Source organism: Dermacentor silvarum, chromosome 10 (genome assembly GCF_013339745.2).
Source record: "Dermacentor silvarum isolate Dsil-2018 chromosome 10, BIME_Dsil_1.4, whole genome shotgun sequence".
Taxonomy (NCBI): domain Eukaryota; kingdom Metazoa; phylum Arthropoda; class Arachnida; order Ixodida; family Ixodidae; genus Dermacentor; species Dermacentor silvarum.
The window spans coordinates 27835248-27843095 of NC_051163.1; the positions used below are offsets into that span (position 1 = coordinate 27835248).

The window sequence follows — 7848 nt, forward strand, 5'->3', positions numbered from 1 at the left end:
TTGTCGGCCTTTTTGCGCAATGTGTCGCAGCTGCCGCTGCTCACGCGTGTATGGTTCGATGGTTTACGAACAAATCAAGACCAAGTGAGCCATGCGACGTGAAATTCTACCGCATCCTTAGAAACAACAGGTGAGCACTTTGCAGTTTACTTCCCGGTTTTTATTTGTTATGTTAATTGTGCGCAATCATACGTGGCTGTCCGGTGGTGAGGCAGGAGCTAGCTGATATGAAAACACCACAACGATGCACATCATTATGCCAAGGAGCGGCGAACAAAAAGCTCCTGATAAATATAGTGCCACCTGTGCGTAATCGCAAGGAACACGATGTGTAGGTGTGCGCTTTGCACTTATTTCTAGCTAATTCGCCGCCATCGTTTAAAAATATGTTTCTTAAAATTAAGGTTGATATATCACAACTAGTACTGTAGTAGTTTTGTATGTTCCAACTGCGATGTTATTATTTATGATCTTCACTGTTCTTCAGACTGGAAGTGTTTTTAAACTACGCTGGAAGGACTGACCTTGGGTTTGCCCCAGAGATAAGGTCAACAACCGCAGGATATGCTCGGCGCACTTCACGGAGGTGGATTCCATGGACCGAGGGACAAGCTGGCCGGGAGAAGCTATTCTGCGCATTGACCATTAGAGCAATTACAATAAATGTCTTTTTACATGTGCGTATAATAAACATCATCCGCGTTTTGCTGCACTCTATAGTGTGTTGCACTGTATGCTCCAATTCTGGTTTTCGCACACGAACACAATAAAGTGAATCCAAAGTACTGTTTTGTTGTAAGTGGAATTATTGTTTTAATATAATTTGGGCAAATGCTTGCTTGATCGTAGTAATGAACGGGATTACGTGCATGAAAACTCAAGAACCCACTGCGAGCAAGCACGAATGCACGGTGTAACGCCTGGCACGGCCGGACAGGAGTGGAGCGCGCTCTTCGGTGCGGCGGTGCGTCTGATAATGCCCACGACAAAGAAAACAAGAAAGATCGCACCGCGGGCAGCTAAAGAAATAAAAAAAAAGCACTGCGCGAAGCAAGAGGGGAGGCGAGACATGCGAGGAGGGGTAGGAAAGTCATGAGGGAAAGGAGAAGCGAGCGAAGCAACGTTGTCATAAAAAAGGAAGAAGAATAGTGCTATAGCGAAAGAAGGAGAGTAAAGAAACTCGCGCCGCTTTTTCTTTTCACCGCCGTAGTACCGTCATCCGCCCGCTAGGGCCTAACTGAAGTGCGCCTTGGCGCTAGCATCGACTGAGCATCTGCTGTACGAGGACCAATATAGAAAACAGAGCAGTTGTATTGGTTGTAATGGAGCAGGGCACGTACAGCGTTCACAGCTGTGCTGCAGTTTCAGCGGAATGGCTTGAGCGGTTGAGGGTTATTGGTGACACGTGTTCGACAAAGTATAGAAAGTTTCTCAGGAGGGTTAACAGATAGGGGTAGAGTGCGCACTCAAATATATAGAATAAAGTAGACTAGGCTTAATAAGATTATAGTTATAAACGCCAAATATACAATGATTGGACACACTGATATTGAGACACAGCAGCAAACCTTAAAAAACTGTACCGACGACGTCACGTATGTAGCTTATATAGTTTATATACTGGAATTCAATTCTTTGTCCCTTCGAAACCCAGAGAAATCTCAGGTGGTATGACTAAATGTAATCACATTGGCTGGCAAGGGGCGTAACACTCAATCGCAGAAACAGAACGACCACAGCTCCGCTGTTTCGAGATTTAACTTCGTGGAACTGGCTGCATTTTTTTTCTGGATTTTAGTTTACGTTACTTTTCCGCTACCAGTCTAGGCAAATTATGCCTAAAACTCCGCTTTCCAACAAATGCGGAACTTCCGGTTGCCGCTGAAATCGCCTTTTAGAAAATGCGGGTGACCGCTGTGTTGAACAACTAAGTTGGTGTTGACTGAGGCCCAGCACTGGCGTATTTTACAACTTGTAGCTGCAGTTTGCTCCCTGCTCGCACCTGCAGCGACAGACGAGCGTAACACCGCACAGGTACTATTCGTGTTCCTGCCACCGAAGAAGACATCGCTGCCCCTCTTTTCATACCAGAATCCTTCCGTGTCCCTTCGGTTGCCATCGCCAGAGCTGTAGCAGGCGATCCGCAATCCCAGGTGGAAATGAGCCATTGATATGAAGAAATGAGTACTTTCATTGCATTGGTGTACGTATTCTTATGGGTACACAAATTACAACAAATGTATGCTATTAAAGTAAGGTAATTGAGCGCCATGTTTCAAGAATTTCCGATTACATAACCTGGGTAGCCAAGCTCACACGATTGACATAACTCACCTACGCTATGCAGTGTGGGAAGAAGCAGCTCAATACACCGGGGAATTGCGGGGCTGTTATTGGAAGCAATGCACAATTTTAAAACGTAATTTACATGCTTTAGGCGAAGCGCTGAAATCTCGATCAGAAGGACCTATCCTACCGACTCGATACGTTTGCAAGACTGGCTTTTTCGAGTCATTGCTACAGGCAACAAATTTTCGGATGCGTAACAAGTGAGGAACCACCATACAGAAAACGCACCTTTGGCTTTGATGTATATCAGAAGCACAGATACAAATGTACTTTTAACAGCACCCACTCCATGGAACCCCGAATTATTTTCTTCCCCTTCACATGGTAGCTTCCAAAAAAAAAGGGAGGTGGTTGATAATAAAATCAACGTGCCGAAACTACGATCTGATTATGAGGCACGCCGTATAGTGGGGGACTAGAATATTCACCGCCTCTGGCTCTTTGACCTGCATCTAAATTTATGTACACGAGTGTTTTTGCTCCACCGAAATGTGACCGACACAGCCTGGATCAAACCTACGACATCCAGCTCAGTAGCACAGCGCCATAACCTCTGGGCAACCACGGCAGGTAGGCGAAGAAGCAAGACAATTTTATCTAACAGAGGAATGTGAAGAGCACGATTCATATCTGCACTCTAAAACTTTATTGAACAACGTCTGCAAAACGTTTTGTAGTGCGAAGGTACAGCGACGAACAATCCATACACATGACTCGCTGAAGCAATCACTCTGGAAACACTGGGTGTTGCTTGCTTGCAACATTCTAACCACCTTAGAGGAAGAATTTTACGAACACTCGCCATTATATATTTTGGTGCATAAAAAGAGAAACAGCTTTGAAATACCAGCTTGAAAATGCTACGCAAAAAGCGGATACAAACCTGCAAAAAATAACAAAAATGATCGTTTTTTGAAAAAAAAGCATAAGAAAATATAACGCAACAGCTAAAAAGTAAATATGTGCATTCAATGCGAGAACTACACTTCTCTAGCTAAAAGTTAACACCGGAACCAATTCCACAGATAAAAGTACAACACCACGTAAAACCTAACAGCTCGCTCAGCGAGCAGACATGTGCACGCATTTTTTTTTCCTAGGCAATATTGGTTAGTGGGGCTTTCAGATATCCCAGTCCATGGCGACGTGGCAGGCAAGGAGCCACGTGGTTGACAAGGCCGTTGTGAGCACCATTAGCGGGAAACCAATCCTACAAAAAAAGAAAACGCAAGGGTAGAACTTTGTGGCTCCGTACGTTCTGCAGTTCTATTGAACACAGATGCGAACCGAACTCATCCGACACGTCCTTTACACACAGGAGTGTGCAGCTGTAATTCGGAAACACAGATACTGAGCCGAACTGTAGAGCCGGCCACTTGTCAAAGCAAAACATACTTGGACCGTGGTGACATCAACATGTGCGCTAAAGGCCACCAGAGCAGTAGCTTGCTTTCTGCTGTATACAGGACATGCCACGTAGTATGGGACAGTGACGTGTGACACCGCAAAATTTTGTGCGTGAATTTTCGTTGCACAACCCATCTTTCCCGCTATTGAATCCTTCTCTCTTGCTTCGCGCAAAGTAGCAGACATTTTTTGTTAAGCTCCTTGCCCTTCCATTGTTTATTCATCTCATTTTATAACCAGGATGAGAAGCATTAGTTAGTCCAAAGCATTAACAACCAGAGGTACACCTAGTATTCACTGCAATGTGGTGTCGGCGTGATTTACCTAAAAAACTCGAAGAAGCTGAACTTGTAGCCATGCTGCTCCGCTACTCCGGCGCAGACAACGTTGGCTGAGGCTCCAATGAGGGTTCCATTGCCTGCGTACAACGAGAAATGGTTATGTACATATGAACTTTCCTTTATTCATTTCAAAATGCTGTGGGCCTAATTTTTGCCTAATCCGAAGGGCGAACATGCTACAAATGACAGAACAGCACAAGATACAGATTACATAATTGCCCAGCAAGAAATACAAAACCTACAACATTTTGCAAGAAACGCCCTGAAAACAATTACAAAAACGAATTTTCGAGCTGCGAAGTAAGCTCTGTCCCCAAGGTGGAGAAATATTAATGGAAGAGAAAAATTCATCCACCAGACTGCTACAAATGAAATGCATATGAATTTGTCAGATAAAAAACTCCGCAGATGAAGAAAATTTTAACCTGGTCCGGTATTTGAAACCGTGGCCAACACCTTTCCAGGGTGGCTGCTCTACCATCTGAGGTAACCAGGATGCTAGCAGATTGCAGCGCGAGGGCGAATTAATCGACAACCAGGACGACGGCAACACTGAATATGGCAAACCATCTTTGAGGAAGCTCGTAAGGTGGAGAAAGGTGGCAAGCCCCGGAGCAGGTGAAGTTTTACGTCAACTGCGAAGCTGTTCTTTGTGAAATCCGTATGGGTTACTTTTCTGTAGAGTCGTGTCACTTATGAACGACAATTTCTCTTTCATAAACGTGTTCGGACACGAATACTGCTTTAGTACGCAGCGATCAGTGTCATGTTACCGGAAAGCATAGTTTCTTGGCATTAAATAACTTTAGTGTATTGCCATCGATACAAGCAACCCCACCCCACAGAAAAAAAAAAAGAACGGCGGACGATTGATTCACTTAGAAGCGTAGAACGAATGCCGTATGCCTTTTGCAGCAGCCCGGCTGCTGAAGATAATGTCTAGCAGATTTCCCATTGCACAAACAAAACAATAATTGTGGGCGCTGATTGAAGCATTCTCACCTCCGAGGCAGGCTCCGAAAGGCCAGTGCGTAGATTAGTGGCCCCAACTTGAGGCCTAAATCGCTTTCAGCAAGACCAGTCACAATTTTAATCTGGAAAAGAGAATTAAGTTTCCCAGCTTTAAATACATGAACACAGACGTCAGCACGTTGAAGGTAGCCCCGGCGCTATTTCTTGTACTTTAGGCGTACTGCTAAGCAAGGGCACTGACATACAACGTACAATACACTAATCGTCTGCGTCAGAGCATACAAGTGCTCCACGTAAGGAGAGTGACCCTTGCTCCGTGTGTATAGAGCACAACCTGCTAGTAAACGCGAACTACAACAGCACAAACATTACTTTCCGTGAAGGGGTAGGTTTTACATCTTCCCCTATTTATGTACTATAAGTGGAGAAATTGCAGTGGCAGGTTCGAGGTGTCATAGCAGGACGTGTTCGCCACACGTTTTTGGTACCAACTCCGTCGCACTTTTCGCATGCTGACTACGCATATTGTACGTCAACCTTCATTTTCTTTGTATGCTTTTAGGGACTTATGTCAGAAAAAAAAGACGATAAGACAATTCGACCAAGTGTTGACGATAAAGAAGGTGTGGTTTTACGTACATGGCGGTTCAAATGCTTCGATGAATAAATGTTGAATATTTTTCTATTGTGCCTCCATTTCTCAGGTTCATTATTCACTCATTTTGTATCTTATTTTTGTATTTCACGCGCAAAACGCCTACATTGTCATGTTTAGCGTAGACACTTGGTTGAACATTTCTTCTTTAGCGTATGACACTCTGGAATGAGCCCTCTCGCGTTGCTTTTCTTGTCGCTCTTTTACACTACCGCGAGGCATAGTGCCTATAGGGACCGAGGTTAGGTCCACTATAACAATCCAACTCACTGTCCATTTCTCTCGCTTTCTGTTGATTCCTGGTTGTGTATTTACCGTTTCTATTATCCTGCACTTGGTTGCCAACTTTCTTGACTTCTTCCATTCTGTGTCCAGGCTTTTAAACTACAGGTACAAGTGCACTTAAGCCGCCCATTTATTTAGACCCATATATTCCTGAAGAATTGTTCAAAACTTTCGAACTTTCGATTTCGATATGCGCTTCCGACTTCAAAGGAGGCCCAACCCATGTCAACCTGCACTGCTTCATTGTGGTTTTACTGTGGGAACCCAAAGCCAGTCGGCTTACCGATCTGTGGTTAACTTCTAACCCCGAAAAGTTATCCGGTTTTAAGCACAGATTGGCATCTGCGAAGGTAGCGTGGGCACTATTACTCCTTTCCAGATTCTACGCACCACCATATATTTATTGTGGCCCCAAAGTGCTGTTTTTTTTTGTTATTGCTGCACTCCACTTCCCCTTTATTTTCAGACTATCTTGGGTCACTTGAGTCAGTCTTTCTTTCGTTTATGTATACGCCGGGGTACTTTTAGTGCGACTGCGGGCATGAGTTGCTGTCGAATGGACACCACGTAATTGCTTATCTCTACATTATAGATCGTAATTCCCGATTTCTATATGCTGAACGTAAGGCACAATTTGTCCGCTGCATTGCCACACATATTCGCAAGTGTCTAAATTCTTGCGTCCACCGCTGGCAGCAATATGTCGTCTGCAATAAGCGAGTACAGCGACATTTTGTTGCACCATTTGTGGAGTACGCACGTAGGAAAAATCAAACCATAATTCACTGTTTTTCAGTAGTCTTTCTATGCCCTTAACAAAGCGAGAACAGCGATGGAGACAGAGGACATCCTTGCTTCAGCTCTTCGTTAATTCTCACGCCTTCATTACATTTTCGACCTTCCCATACTACTTGTACTATGTTGTCTATATAACTACCTCAGCAGCTCCACGCGATCGTCATTTATGCCTTCATGCTTAAAAACATTCCATAACAATTACCTGTCTAGGGTCTCATAGGCTCCTTTAATATATAGGAATGCTATCGATAAAGGTATATGCTGAGCTGCTGAAATCTCTATGCACTGACTTAGTACAGTGCAAGCGTCTGCCTGGCCTGAACCCCTTCTGTAGTTCCCCCAGTACATCATTTTTCTCTACGCACTTAGACAGTTCGTTTTATGGTTTGCATGCAATTATATATATCACCGACGATTACTATAACTTGCATGTACGAGCTAGTCTTATCCTAATCACATTGGCCTTTGTAGATGAGGTTCACCTTGCCCTGAACACGGATACTTCGTGCATCTGGTGGAGGGCGTGGCATTAGGTTAGATGGAACTTGGTGGCGGAATGGCAAAGGGCGAAAGATAACTTGCGCAGTCACATCCTCTGATTACATCCCGAGCTACCGATTGCTGAAACGTGTTCTTGGCATTGAGAGGAATCATTTGATACCATTTTCATGATCGTACGACATAGGCAAGTCACCAACCCACCGTTTTTGTTTTCCTTGAAGTTGTTGCAAGATACGGATATTCCAGATACACCCAACTCGTGGTAAGTCAGCTAAGAGCCTGTCTTCAATGTGCGCCCATGGTATGATTCAGCACAAATATTTTACAGGCTACTGTTTCCAATGCGAAAATTTGGTGGAGTGGCTGGATAAGATAATGTATGGCTGCTTCGATATTACCAAGTATACGTATGCTTCGATATTATCAACCACTCCTTTAGTTTCTCTTCCTGCATCACTGTTGGGCTTGTAACTGAACTGTAGCTTGTCAATGTAAAGAACAGAGCTTTGAAGAAATTTTGATTTTAGCAATGCTGTTTTC

The 7848-nt window shown here is 44.1% G+C and overlaps 1 long non-coding RNA gene across 1 annotated transcript; it reads right to left on the bottom strand.

The window, feature by feature from the left end:
- Window positions 1-2978: 2978 nt before the first annotated feature.
- On the bottom strand, window positions 2979-5192 carry LOC119431312 (uncharacterized). Its single transcript, XR_005188047.2, has 3 exons — window positions 5100-5192; window positions 4081-4174; window positions 2979-3559 (listed from the first exon to the last, which is right to left on the bottom strand). It is a non-coding gene; the product is annotated as an uncharacterized LOC119431312 (long non-coding RNA).
- Window positions 5193-7848: the final 2656 nt, after the last annotated feature.